Here is a 14,321-nt window from a genome sequence, read left to right as displayed (position 1 = left end):
GGCGTCCGGTTCGCTAGTCGTACTTCCAGAGCGCTTAGCAAACGACCCGCCACTCTCTCGCTCCGGGATTGGTCCCAGCCAAGCCACCAGGATTGTATGGACCTGGCGATATGCTTTATTGGTAATTGCCCCGGATAACCTCCCTCGCCTCCCGTCAGCACCCGGTCCGAGGATACCTTTGGGACGATCTCAATCCTACTTAGTACCCCCTCCGACTACCTCTCTCGGGCTGCTTAACCCCACCGGCCCTAGGATAGTAGCGACCGATGGAGGAATGGTCCAGGGAAACTGTTAAATCCAATGGTATACTGGGCTACCCGATTTCGCAACCGACAAACTTTAGTAATCCCCTCGCTGCTATTCCGCTCGGGTGAATTTCGACTTATGCTACTCAACACCTCTACGGTCAAGCTCGGGTGCGGCCATACGGACCCTTATAACGGGAAACATTGATCCGCTGGTTCGTCGGTTGAACTGTTACATCGCCCCAACTTGCAGCACGCTCACTATGGTCATATTCGCACCAATTCGGCGTTCCACCGCTAAACAGGGCGACGCTGAGCCCCCTCCGCCAGACGGGGCACCTCGCTCACTCCGAGCCCGCTCTAACCACCGGCTCTTCGTCGGCTAGGTCCTTCTCAAGGCGGCCACCTCGGTGTGGTGCCCCCCTCCATCCTCATTTTATGTTGTGACATCCTAAGGCATGGCGGTGAACCCTCCTGGGCGCTAGAGGGGAGAAGATGGAACCTCATCCGAGCTGACACTAGGTGCGCTAGACTTCGAGGTATCCCAAAGAAGGCCCTCCTGCGTTCACCAACTCGAAGCCCACCTCCTGGGATGCGGCCGTCGGGAATCAGCAAGCAACAAAGAGCCAACTGACAATGCCGCAACGGTGACTCGAGCCCTCTCTTCCGCGGGGCCTCGAGTCGTCCCTCGTCCTTCCGCCCATCCGGTAAGACATCGAAAGCTCTGTCTCGGGGGCGGCCGTAACTTCGAATCTGTAATAGACTCTATGTTAGACCTGTCCCGGTTTCAAAGGGGTGTTTATTGAGAAGGGCAGGTTGATTCGGCAGGTGAGTTGTTACACCGTCCTGCTGTCTATATCCCCCACACCTTCTCAGCATCGGAATTGGATGGGCGAGTACCCATCCCTGATGCGGTAAAGTTCTCGGGAGGTCGTGGGCCCATCAGGCACGCACCGTTTCTGGGGGGTCACCTCGACCCCCCCTGGCTGTAGGTCACAGCCACAGAGCCCGGTTGCTCAGATAAGGAGTCTGAGGGAGGTCAGCGAACTGACCCGACACCGGTGCTCTCGTCCGATACTACAAGAGGTTGGACGCGTTCCGCCACCCGTACGCCGCTGGGAGGGCTCCACCAACCCGCTTTTCGACGCGGCCGCAAACCCTAGGCCGCAAGCCCGCCCCAAGATACCCCAGCCAGCACTGTCAACCGCCGAAGCAGGACAACCAACAGAGGCACCCCGAGACAGGCCGCCACCCCAGGCCGGCGACTCCCACGCCTCCGACGGGAGGGCAAAGGATCCCCACCAACCCGCTTTCGACGTGGCCGCAAGCCCCGGGCCGCAACCCGCCCCAAGCGGCCCCAGACAGAAGCCCCACCGAAGTAGAGCAACCGACCGAGGCCCCCCGAGACAGGCCACCACCCCGGGCCGCACTCCCACGCCTCCAGCGGGAGGGCGCAACTACGGAGCTCACTTTATTGTTCCCTCCTCTTGTGTCAAGCGTTAGACTAGTCTGGCCGGACCCCTTCGTTTCCAGCCTTAGCCTCGTTCCTTCTCTCCCCTCTCTCTTCGCTCGTCGGCCGCTGCCGGGTTGTAGAAATCGCCCAGTACATCTAATGGGTATAGGAGAGCCCTCCTACTCACTAACTGGGCGAATGCTGTTAATCTACAACTTGTCAGCCCAAGTGCCGCCAGAGCCTGGTTGTTCTGCGGAGGCCACTTGCCCCTGGCTCCTACCGGGAAGCCAAAGGTACTTACTTTGCCGCTGGGTCCGATCGAACTTCGGAAGTGGGATGCCAGCGGTGTATAGTAGGCGACTTTCCGGCTCGCTGCGACCATCAATGTGTCAGAACTTACTTCGAAGCAGACGACCACGTCGACTATCACTACAAGATTGGGTTTCCTGCAGACCAGGTCAGGAACCCATTTGTCACCATTCCCATCAGTGACATGGCGTTCCAGGTCTACCTCCCAGCCGATTCGTTCGGCCTCTTGTTTGAGAAGTGCACATATCTTGTTGTGCCTCCTCATGCGTGACCGTTGCACGCCCATGCACCTTCCAAGTATATGTGGTAGAGTCTCGCTACCAGAATAGCATCTTTGGCATTGGGCCCCCATCGACCCTCTGCCCCTGACCAACGCCTCGCGTGTTGGGTAGGTATTGGACCTTAGCTGAAGCCCGGCAATAAACTGTGCTTGCTTAAATCCCGCTTTGATCCGGTCAGCCAGCCATCTATTACTTGTCCTATCATTGCCAAAGACCGCTACCCCCAGACCTTGCGTTGGTAGGCCTATCCACTTTAGGAATTCCACTCTACGCCAGTTGATGGATCCTGGCCACTTCTGCGGTAATAGTGGGGGGGGGTTGGTTGCTGGTTTCACCACGCCTTCCGGCACCTCTATATCTGCCCCGGGGGCTTGCCCCAGGGTCGGTACCATCAATAGGTCGCCCCCCGCCCTCGTCCAGAGCTTCTTGAAGTAATTCTGACTGAAGGCCACTTCCGCGACCACCCTCACGAGCCCTTCTTCTGAGCTGCTCAACCTCTGCCATCGACGAGCTTGAATGGACGGTATGAGGCAGTCGAGCTTAGGGACGCCCAACCCCCCATCACGATGCCTCGAATACAACAGTCCATCGCACGTTGCGTGGTGGAGATGCATGTACTCTTTTACCGCCTTTTTGATGACTCCGTCTGCCCTGCGCAGCACCAAAGTCCCCACTTCGCAGTGGTCCAACGTGTATATCAATCGCGGAATGGCGTATCGTGTGAGCAGTTCCAATTTCTGGGTAGGTTTCAGAGGCGCCTCTGTTATATTCGCGGCCCATTGACTCAGCTTTTCAACTGGGTCAAAGGCACTTGTCACTCTATTAGGACCCACCCTGAGGCCGAGGTATTTCTCGGCCTCGTCGGTTCCTATGAGGTTGAGCTCCTCTCCACCCAACCGCCATCTCGCACAGTTGTTGACTACATACGTCTTGCGGCCACTATATGTAGTCTTGACTGATTTTAGCAAGAAGGCGTGACACTTTTTCGGCTGTACCTTCAATCCAGTTATCCCGCAGAAACTATCCAGAATCTGCAGGTTTTTCTGCATGCCCTCCCAGGATGCGCTGAGCAACACCAGGTCGTCCGCAAACGCGAGGGCCGTGACCGTCTTACCACCGATCAGAAACCCATCGCCATGTGTTTCCAGAGCCTGGATGAGAGGGTCCATTGCCAGGTTGAAGAGCAGAGGTGACATGGGGTCACCTTGCTTGACTCCCACCTTAATATCGATGGCTGGAGATGCCTCTCCGTTTGCCTCGATCCTCGTCTTGCAATTTACATATGAGTTGTTGATCAGCCCAACTATGTGTTGATCCAAACCTCTCTGTCGCAGTACACCCAGGATGTGCTCGTGCGATACAGAATCGAACGCCTTCGCGAAATCGACAAATACCACACCCAGGTCTCTCTTCTCTCTTTTGCTCGTTTTGATGACAGTTTGAATTATCATCAGGTTTTCAGAGCAACCAGGCGAGGCGATGAAGCCCCTCTGACGAGGATTGATGGGACAGGCACGCGCCAGTCTCTTCGATATCAATCTCGAAAAGAGTCTCAAAATCGTTGAGCTTATGGTGATAGGCCGCCAGCCTGACACCGCGTCCAGTTATGCTTGAACGGAGGTCTTGGGTAGTAGTATCGTTCTGCATTCCTTGAAGACGTTGGGTATGATCCCCGAGGCCAACCATGTGTTAAATAGCCAAGCGAGTTGCTCTCCCGTCGGATCCCTGCTCAGTACTGCGCTTTTACTGACCATGTCTGGGCCGGGGGCTGAGCGGTTCTTCATTGTCTTACAGGACCCAAGTACCTCTGCAGCCGAAATTGGTTCCGCGAATTCGTCGTTGTCAGCGCCTCCCACAGAGCAGAACTGGCCCAGTCCTTCGTAGTCGTCCACTGCCCCCCATCTGGCTCAAATGCTTCCGCAAGCACCGCCAGTGGGATGACACATGTATGACCCCTCCGGCCGTCAAGGACTAGGGCTGCCAGGCTTGATCGGTCCGTAGCAAACAGATGTTGGTATTCGCCGTGCTTTACCTGACCCATCCTGATCCTACCCATCAGCCCGGTCTCGATTTGCTCCGCACTGGTTCGGCCGCCACTCAAACGAATCCGCCCCCCTACTTCCAGCTGTTTTAGCACTTTACGCGCTGTCGATTCGATCCAGGAAGTGCCCTGATCTGCGCGCTGAAGACAACGGATGAAGGCTGAACGCCTGCCGGAATCGGTTCCACTTGTCCCCAGTCTTAAGGCTCTAAGAAGCCTCGCCCGTACTCCCGACTGGGGTGGTGGCGTTTCCGCCGGTTCCGTCAGTGCCAGGAAGGTGTCTCCATGGCTTGCGCCGCCCCCACTCTCTGGGTCCGCCCTACCCAATATTCGACGTTTAGTCATCGCCTGCTCTCCAGACTCGCCAATCGGAGCCTCTGCACACCTTTTCCTGTTTGGCCTTACTTCGTGCAGGGCTTTCAGTCTAAGCAGGGTATTCACCTCCTCAGAACTCCATCGCAGAGAACCTTTACCCCTTCCCTCACGTCTCGCAGCCTTCCCGACTACTTCCTCATCCCATTGACACCGATGTTTGTGTCTCTTGTGTTGGGAGAGGCCCACTCTTTTGCCAAATGTGTCTTCACAGAGGTCACATTGGAACTCCAACTTCGCCACGACCTGCCTCCCCGTGCACTTGGGCACGTGACAACTGATCGAGTGGTAGTTGGAGCTGGTCCTCCCACATTCGCAAGCGAACATGAGACGTACTCCGTTGTGGTTAGCCACGTGGTGACTCCGTAGTCGACCGACGGTGTACGGACCATTATTGCAGAGTGGACAACGAATACTTTTGTCGGGAAGTACGATAGTGTAGGACTGGGCTGAGTTACCCACCACAGGGCCCGAATCGGATCCAACTCTGTTTTCCTGAGAGTAGTCAAGAGCAGGTTGTGGTGCTGGGCACACCACGTGAGACGCTGCGGCCTTATTTGCCTTTTCCCATAAGAGGTTAGGGACGGCGGAGCTCGCAGATTGGGTATTAGGTGAGCCCCAGCTAAGAACAGTTTGGACCAAGGTCCTCTCTCCCAGGACACCAGGGAGGGGTGACGCATCGTGCTGGGGGGGTAAACCAGTATTGGTCCCACGCGCCAGCCTAATGTTAGACGGGGGTCGAGCCATCCCGCCTATGTCACCAGAGCTCGTTCTCCCCGCCATGGGAGAACTCTCATTTTCGTTCGCATTGAGGACCTTCGCTGTGGGTCCGACAAGCCCGCCCTCTAGACCTGTGGAGTTAGTGCTTTTTACTACCCGCTCAAGCCCGCTAACAAGCCAGGGGGAGGCCGCTTTTGTTGGACCAGTGCGCCGTAACTGGGTCGGATGAATAGTGTTAGTATCCATCCTCAGGTGAATAGTGTTAGTATCCACCCACCCCCAGACTCAACAGAGGCTCTACCATCACAAGCCAATCACTCCCCACAAGATAACCACGTCGGTGTGCTAGGGGGGATTCTGACTTAGAGGCGTTCAGTCATAATCCCACGTTTTTGCCACCGTCGATGGCTCTGATTTTGGAGCAATCTACTCGATATGTAGCTGACAGGCCGGGACCTGCCCTCAGCCAGGGGTTTGGAATACACACTCCCTGTGTGTGGTGCAGTAGCTATAACTCCGTAAGCCTAGCCACCTGCATCCGACACGATATCCCCCCTAGTATGCAACCTCCACGATAGACGCATCTGTCCAGATGACCCCTTCAGTGTTACCACCAAAAGTGGCTCTATGACAGATGTAAGCCACTTCGCAAGGAGGCTGCGCTCTCCTACGACCCATTCGTAGCAGGGGTTAAGGATAACTTACATGCTTTGGGTCCAAGCATGAAAGACACTCTCACCGTCTTGTATTCGCTCTGGTGAGAGTCCATACTGGCAGGATCAACCAGGTAGCCCCCCCTTAGAGAACCATATCCCAGTCTGACCACCGCGGTCTACAGGGCATGGAGGTCCGCTGAAGCCCTAGCTCGAGGCACAACAGTCGGACGCTGCCATGAGTTCGAGGGGCTGGAATTCGAAATACGCTGTACGGGAAGAGGGGCCAAGGAGCCACCGAACGGTCACCATTGGTTTCAATTTCCTTGCACTCAACGGCACCGATGATCCACTACAATCCCCGATAGAAGGTTTTGAGAAGATGTGTTTCTGGATGCCAACGCGTGTTTAGGTTCAGTCACTGAGCTCATACCACTATGGATCCTGGGCGTAATCCTGGGCTAATACCGCCGAGACCTCACGCTGACAACCAGTGAAGGACCACTAGGACAGACGGGGCGTCTTGGATTCGCTCTTAGGAGGACCAGGGAGAGAAATGCACCGAGCTTTCGGTACAAAGGCTCTCTCCCTGTAGAGGCAAATTCATATAGCGGGAGGAACCGTTCACCAGAACACAGTTTTTAAGGCTGGTCGGCGAGGGCCCTCCCTGGATGAATCATGGATGCATATCGGTCATACCGGTCATATCGGTCATACCCTGCTTTCAGTCTAAGCAGGGTATTCACCTCCTCAGAACTCCATCGCAGAGAACCTTTACCCACTCCCCCACGTCTCGCAGCCCTCCCGACGCCTTCCTCGTCCCATTGGCATCTGTGCTTATGCCTCATGTGCTGGTAGGTGCTGGTAGATAGTAGGTAGGGACAGTGGGAATCTCGTTCATCCATTCATGCGCGTCACTAATTAGATGACGAGGCATTTGGCTATTTTAAGAGAGTCATAGTTACTTCCGCCGTTTACCCGCGCTTCATTGAATTACTTCACTTTGACATTCAGAGCACTGGGCAGGAATCACATTGCTGCGCGAACCCCACTCATCGCCTTAGGATTAGTGGGAGCCTTATGGGTCTATCTTGACTATAGACTATGTTAAGACTATGTTAAGATTGTGTTACGACTATGTTAAGACTATGTCAAGGCTAGTTAAGACCATGTTAAGACTATTAAGACTATGTTGAGCCTTATGGGCCCCACTCATCGCTTTCGGATTAGTGGGAGTACTGTGTACCCCACTACCATCAATTTATCTAGGCCCTCCTTCTTTTTACTGATCTGAGTGGGAGCCCCTAGCGCAGTTCCCGTGTTTCCTTCCCAGCCCCCACCCCGTCAGCACCTAGCCTTACGGTTTCCTCCATCGGCCGTGTTGGTCAATGTTGGTCATCCTGACTAGTTTTAGCCTTCAGGGTGCTTCTTTGACCAGTGTCAGGTCAGAAGGGACGTCATCGTATCTAGCAATGCAATGCATGATACTTGCCTTGGCATCTGCAGACTCTTGCCGCTCCCGCTCCCTGGCAGTTACGCCTCATACACGGGCTGATGCCGCAACGCACATGATTCGAGTAAGGGCAGTTCGACTGAGGCCCACGCTGCGTGCACAGCGAGAGGGATGAAAGCAAAGCAGACAGAGAGAGAGGGGAGGGAAAAGGAGACTCAATGGCCCTGTGTGCACGCAGCTTTAGGCTCTCGCACTCGAGACCCGGACCTCAGCATGCAACGATGCCAAACATTCGGACCTTTCAGGCTTACCAATCCTAGGACGGCCCTAATCCATCACACCACCGCCCCTGGGATGTGTTATAATCGTTCGCCCTACCGGCCGACTGTCATTATTTGCCCCAGGACCAGCCCCCGTGGCCGTATCCCCTCTTAGGCTCCATGTACGATTGGAGGTTTTATCGAGTGCCCCGAGTCGCTCCATTAGGAATCCTCAAGTGGACGCCGGGTGAGCAACGCGGGGGGAGCGGTATACATCATCTTTGGTGACTCTATACAGCGCACGCCACCCATTTTATGGTCCACGATCATGCACAAAGTCCACTATTAACGGTATCTTACGAGCAACCACAGTCTTGGATTCGACCTGCCGATTTCTTGAGCTTAGTTGTGGCCCGATCCCCGGAGGGGCCGGGACTCACGGTCTTTAAAGTCAGAGGCGGCTCCGGTCGTTCCACGCCATGCCACTGCTCACCGCGACGACACCCCGGGTGCGCACTCGTACCGTTGAGCCGGTAGGGGGGACTCTGACTTAGAGGCGTTCAGTCATAATCCCACCGATCCGTCTCCCCGGCAGCCGCGCCCGAACATACGGGAGCGCGGTGTCGCTTCCTAGCCCAGCACGCCCTCCGAAGAGGCCGTGAAGGGAGGTATGGAGAGCAGAGGCAGCGCGGGGGCGAGTCGGCCTGGGCCGAAACTCCCACCAGGGCCGTCCTGGTCTGTATTTAAGGGGACGAAGGCAACACCAGGCTGCCTGCGACACCCCAACTGCGGATAGATGCACCGGGGTGCACCTCCGATTGATTGTTCTGGGTGAGGATAAGACTGTCTCTCAGACAGGCAGGACTGTCTCTCGGGTAGTACTGTCTCTCAGACAGGCAGGACTGTCTCTCGGGTAGTACTGTCTCTCAGACAGGCAGGACTGTCTCTCGGGTAGTACTGTCTCTCAGACAGGCAGGACTGTCTCTCGGGTAGTACTGTCTCTCAGACAGGCAGGACTGTCTCTCGGGTAGTACTGTCTCTCAGACAGGCAGGACTGTCTCTCAGGTAGTACTGTCTCTCAGACAGGCAGGACTGTCTCTCGGGTAGTACTGTCTCTCGGACAGGCAGGACTGTCTCTCAGGCACTGACACACACTCTCTCACCCCCCCCCCCCATACTGACACACACTCTCACCCCCCCCCCACACTGACACACACTCTCACCCCCCCCCACACTGACACACACTCTCCCCCCCCCCCACACTGACACACACTCTCACCCCTTGAGTGTTCTTCTGTCTCTTCTTCTGTCTCTTCTTCTGTCTCTCCTTCTGTCTCTTCTTCTGTCTCATCTTCTCTCTCTTCTTCTGTCTCTTCTTCTGTCTCTTCTTCTGTCTCTTCTTCTGTCTCACCTTCTGACTCTTCTTCTGTCTCTTCTTCTGTCTCTTCTGTCTGTCTCTTCTGACTAAAACGGTCAAGACTACATATCGTGGCCGCAAGACGTATGTAGTCAACAACTGTCCAGGAGGTTGAGTGGAGAAGAACTCAACTTCATAGGGCCTGACGAGACCGAGAAATACCTCGGCCTCAAGGTAGGCCCTTGTATAGTGACGGGTGCCTTTGACCCAGTTGAAAAACTGAGTCAATGGGCAGGGAAGATAAAGGCTGCGCCACTGAAACCTTCACAGAAATTGGAGCTGCTTACACGGTATGCCATTCCAACCCCAAAATGTCCTCAGTCAAGGCTCCTGAATTTGTATTTATTATTTATTTTAATCATCATCATCACTTTTTAGTATTTTAATATAATAACTATAACCATCTTTTTTATCCACTTTTTTATCATGATCTCACTGTTTTTTATATACCATATATGGCTGGCCCAGTATTATTGTCTGTCCTTTATGTTGTGTTGTTATGTGTTGTTTTTAGTGGAGTGGCGTGGCAAAATGAATTTCCCCACGGGGATAAATAAAGTATCATTGAGTCATGTGAGTCGTTTTCGTGAGCGGCTGCATGGAGCGTGTCGTTTAGCTAAAGAGAGTCTATCTGGAGTTCAGAGTGACATGAAGAGGCGGTACGACAAGAACGCTTTGTTCCGTTCTCTCGTACCAGGTGACCAAGTGTTGGTCCTGTTGCCTATTCAGGGGTCTTCCATGTCTGCACGGTTTTCAGGTCCGTATACTGTTGAAAAGCAGTTGAGTGAAACTGATTATGTAATCAGAACTCCCGATCGAAAGAGAAAAACTTGCGTCTGTCATCTTAATATGCTAAAACTTTATAATGACAGGGACAGTTCACGACCCGAGAGTAGCGTGCCCCCAGTGGCAACGGTTGGAGTTGTTGCTCCACCCTACCATCTTTCTGACTGTGACGAGGACGGGTTAGATACCCGTAGACTTCAACAACAAATCCCTCGGTTATCTAACTCAGAGATGCTAAACAACCCTCTGAGCCTCATGTCACATTTGAGTGCTGAACAACAATCTGAGCTGGTTTTGTTAATATCAAGTTTCTTATGTCTGTTCGGAGACGTTCCGTCTCGCACAAACGTTCTGGAGCATGACATAGATGTAGGTGATGCTCGCCCACTAAAACAGCATCCCTACCGTGTAAACGCTGTCAAGAGGGCAGCTATGAGACAGGAGACTCAGTACCTATTGGAGCACGGTCTGGCAAAGCCTAGCTCCAGTCCATGGAGTAGTCCGTGTCTACTTGTTCCAAAACCAGACTCGACTTTTCGATTCTGCACGGATTATCGAAAGGTAAACAACATCACTGTTTCTGATTCATTTCCACTTCCACGTATCGATGATTGTGTGGACACCATTGGTTCTGCTACCTTTGTGACGAAGTTAGACCTGCTTAAGGGGTATTGGCAGGTGCCCCTTACAGCTCGTGCGTCTGATATATCTGCTTTTGTAACTCCTGATACTTTCCTACAGTACACTGTAATGGCGTTCAGCCTGAAGAACGCACCAGCCTGTTTCTAAAAGTTGGTAAATACTGTCCTTGGAGACATTACGAATTGTACCGCCTATTTGGATGACGTGGTGGTGCATTCATTTGACTGGGCGGAGCACATACGCTCTCTTCACACGGTTTTTCAGCGTTTGGCAGACGCTTCCTTGACTATTAATTTGGCTAAATGTGAATTTGGAAAGGCAACGGTGACTTACTTGGGCAAGCAAGTGGGTGGTGGCAAGGTGCGGCCCCTTGCAGCCAAGTTGGTAGCAATCAGCGAGTTTCCAGTTCCCACCACTAGGAGGGAGTTGCGCCGGTTTTTGGGAATGGCTGGATATTACAGGGGTTTTTACAGGTTCCTCTGTTGCTGCTCCTCTGACCGATCTTGTTAGCCCAAAACTTTTGTTTCAGTGGACCGATGACTGTCAGATGGCCTTTGAGAGCTGTAAGGCTCTTTTGTGCAGTGCTCCAGTTTTAAATGCACCTGATTTTACTCTTCCCTTTGCACTGGAAGTGGATGCCAGTTGCATCCCTTCTGGACAGCGGTACAGGGCCACCAGTTCAGAAACATCACGCCACTTTTTCGAACATTTTCTTCCCCAAAGTCATAGCCCTCCTCAACAACTCCTGATCATTGCACCTTGCACTTTACATGCTCTTGCACTCAGTTGTACAGTATATTTATTCACTCATATTGGTACTGTATATTTTGTCTTGAGTATTGTTGTATTGTCGTCTTGCTGTTGTATGTACTGTAGCTTGTTCAGCATGGAGAGTACCAAGTCATGTTCCTAGTGCACTGCACATGGAGGATAAAGTTGAATTGAATCAACGTTTCAGAGAGAGATTTTTATTTGGTTTTCCTATTGATCATAGGAAGTCGGTGCAGTGTTGATTCAGTCTGATGAACATGGCCTAGACCATCCCATTGGGTATTTTTCAAGGAAATTTAGTAAATGCCAGATGCGATATTCCACTGTAGAACAGGAGACCCTGGCTCTACTTTTGGCCTTACAGTTCTTTGATGTGTACGTGGGGTCTAGTACGGTGCCGGTTGTGGTCTACACTGATCACAACCCTTAAGTTTTCATCCATCGTATGTATAATCATAACCGACGACTAATGAGATGGTCATTATTTCTACAGAATTACTGTCTTATCATCCGCCACAAGAAGGGCACAGCAAATGTTTTTGCCGATGCTTTGTCCCGGTGTGAAAAACCATGAAAGTCACTATGTTTTGTGTTTTACACTCCACTATTGAAGTTTTTTGTTTTGTTCATTGTTGTAACCTGTTTTCCCTTCCAGAAAATAATTGTTTATCAACCGGGGGTTGATATTTGAGGGGGGGAGTGTTACGGGTGGTGGGGTCTTTTCTGTTGGACCTGTGTTGTGTGTTGTTGTTTTGTTTATTCTTCTGTTTCAGTGTGTCCCTCCTGCTGGAGTAATCAGTGAGATGCCTGGCAGCTGGGACCATCAATCAATTATCCAATCAGTTCACCACACCTGAGTCTATATAAGTTAGTTAGTTCTGTTCTTCAAGGGAGGTGGCAGCTCTCAATATTTTTGGTATGTAATTTATGTTGCTGGTTATAGTTTTGTTTGATGCCTTTTTGTTAACCTTTTTGTTGTTCTCTTTCATTTTCTTTTAGCCGGTTACAGAGTTCGAGAGGTAGGGCACTTAGTAAGATACCTGCAGGTATACATCTGTGTCCTACACCACACCCATTGTATTAGTAACATCAGCTAGTGCGGCGACACTAACCCTTGTATTTTTGTTAGGTGCTACGGCACCGGCTATGGGGGTTAGGCTAGGGGGTTAGTTCTGGGGTTGTTTTCTTTTATAGGTAGATTTAGTTTTCTGGGGCTTTTCCTTTAGTGGTCGCTGCATAGATCAGGGGGTTGGGGTCTGTGTTGTGTCTCGTCTCTGTACCGTGTGTTGTAAACAATAAATTATTATTGTTTAACGGATGCCTGGTTGTCACTGGTCTACTTCATTTGCACGCTCACTGTCATATGTTATGCCGGCGGCCTACTACCACCAGGGGGTAGGGCGTAACAAACATTCTTAGGAACATCTTGTATTTTTTCTTAAGAATTGTCTTAAGAAATATCTTAAGAACACTTTTGTGAATCCGGGCCCAGGACTCTTCCTCGAACTGGCCGTCCGGCCAAACTGAGCATCCGGGGGAGAAGAGCCTTGGTGAGAGAGGTAAAGAAGAACCCAAAGATCACTCTGGCTGAGCTCCAGAGATGCAGCGGGGAGATGGGACAAAGTTCTAGAAAGACAACCATCACTGCAGCCCTCCATCAGTCGGGGCTTTATGGCAGAGTGGCCCGACGGAAGCCTCTTCTCAGTGCAAAACACATGAAAGCCCGCATCGAGTTTGCCAAAAAACACCTGAAGGACTCCCAGACTCTGAGAAATAAAATTCTCTGGTCTGATGAGACCAAAATCGAACTTTTTGGTCTTAATTCTAAGCGGGATGTGTGGACAACAACTGGCACTGCTCATCACCTGCCTAATACCATCCCTACAGTGAAGCATGGTGGTGGCAGCATCATGCTGTGGGGGTGTTTTTCAGCTGCAGGGACAGGATGACTGGTTGCAATTGAAGGAAAGATGAATGCAGCCAAGTACATTGATATCCTGGACAAAAACCTTTTCCAGAGTGTTCACGACCTCAGAATGGGCCGAAGGTTCACCTTCCAACAAGACAATGATCCCAAGCACACAGCTAAAATAACGAAGGAGTGGTTTCAGAACAACTCTGTGAATGTTCTTGAATGGCCGAGCCAGAGTCCTGACTTAAATCCAATTGAGCATCTCTGGAGAGACCTGAAGATGGCTGTCCACCAACGTTCACCATCCAACCTGACAGAACTGGAGAGGATCTGCAAGGAGGAATGGCAAAAGATCCCCAAATCCAGGTGTGAAAAACTTGTTGGATCATTCCCAAGAAGACTCGTGGCTGTATTGGCTCAAAAAGGTGCTTCTACTCAATACTGAGCAAAGGGTCTGAATACTTATGGCCATGTGATATCAGTGATTATTTTGTAATAAATCTGCAAAAATGTTTACAAGTCTGTGTTTTTCTGACAATATTGGGTGCTGTGTGTGCATGAACGAGGAAAGAAATGAAATTAATTGATTTTAGCAAATGGCTGCAATATGACAAAGTGAAAAATGTAAGGGGGTCTGAATACTTTCCGAACCCACTGTATATACACTGTATATTATAATAATAAGAATATATTCTTATTATTCTTAATAATTATAATTTTAATTATGATAATTATAATTATTTTCATGTGGATTTCTGTTTAAATAATTTTCATGAACATTATTGCACTGTTTAATAGAGGTTTCACCTTCTGTTAGCGCAAATTATCAATAAAACAGCCTGTTTCGTCTACTCAGGATAAAAACATTTGCTATATTAAATTAACAAAGGCATTCACACCAAAAGGCATTCGTTTTGGCATTACATGTTATTAAAAAGGTAATTTGTTAATGATAACGATAAATAAAACAAACCTTTAAAAGTTTAAAATCATACACACTAGTATC

This window comes from Nansenia antarctica (assembly GCF_963989245.1).
Source record: "Nansenia antarctica genome assembly, contig: SCAFFOLD_25, whole genome shotgun sequence".
Taxonomy (NCBI): domain Eukaryota; kingdom Metazoa; phylum Chordata; class Actinopteri; order Argentiniformes; family Microstomatidae; genus Nansenia; species Nansenia antarctica.
This window is presented reverse-complemented; position numbering follows the sequence as displayed.